Source organism: Cynara cardunculus (assembly GCF_001531365.2).
Source record: "Cynara cardunculus var. scolymus isolate 2C chromosome LG 16, CcrdV1, whole genome shotgun sequence".
In the NCBI taxonomy this organism is placed as follows: domain Eukaryota; kingdom Viridiplantae; phylum Streptophyta; class Magnoliopsida; order Asterales; family Asteraceae; genus Cynara; species Cynara cardunculus.
The window spans coordinates 15,309,390-15,310,556 of record NC_037543.1 but is presented as its reverse complement, the minus strand read 5'-3'; positions in this window follow the sequence as shown (position 1 = coordinate 15,310,556).

Below are 1,167 nucleotides of genomic sequence, written 5' to 3'. Positions count from 1 at the left end.
GAGAACAATAAAAGGCAAATAAGAAGTTGATTTACCTCTTATTAGATAAGAAGACAATAAGATATCAGAGATTCTCTGAAAAAGAAAAAAAACAAACAGTCTGAATGATCCTAATTCTTAACAAATCAAACATAAGAGGCTAATAAGAGCTTTTTAAAAAAAACAAACAAGGCTTAAATATGTTAAATTGTTCTGTTTACAAAAGGATTAATGGTGAGAAGTTCCCAAAACTCGTACACCATCAATTCATAACCCTTAATGCATTACTGATTTGTACTTAATACTGATGTTCTACTCTTGATATTTAAGAGTTTTTAAGAATCGTACTTACGGGCTAACCCAAAGCTTTTTGATGCCATGGGCGGAAACGTTAAAACATGTCCCAACCAGAAGAAAAACGCAAATAGTTTTTAGGGTTTGTAAAACTGTTCAAATGATGTTACTCCATTACAATCACACATTATATTATTTTGTGCATCAAATAAATTATTAAAAATATATTTCATATTCTTAACTTATATATCTTTTTAATAATATCCTTACTTTTATTAGTTTATACAAATTCTACGACATAAATTTTGTTATAACACATTTGAACAAACAATATACAGATAATTAACTTTCTACTATGTGTTAGTCAAATTTCATCTTCGGTAATGTATTTCTTTTATATATATATATATATATATAGGGGCCTAATCAAATGAGAACTAATTAGTTTGTGGTAACTGTGAGAACCAATATTAACCACAAATCAATAGATAAATTAGAAAATTTATAATTTTGGCAATTTTAAATTAAAATATTAATGCAAGAATATTTTTGGTATTTTAAAACTTTCCTCCCTCCTCTCTTCTCTCTCCGGCCACTGTCCGCCGGCCACCGTCCTCCGGTGATACTACAATGGTATCACAWTGYATCATATATGTGCTTGGGTATCACATTGATGTCGTTTGTGTGGTCGATCGAAGATGTAACACAGTGGTATCACTATGCATCWTATATATGATTAGGTATCACAATATATCTTTTGTTTAACAAAGTCAATATTTTTAGGTATCACAGTGGTATCATAGTGGTATCACCGGAGGACGGTGGCCGGAGGCCCGAGGACGGTGGCCGGAGAGAGAAGAGAGGAGAGAGGAGAGTTTTAAAATACCAAAAATA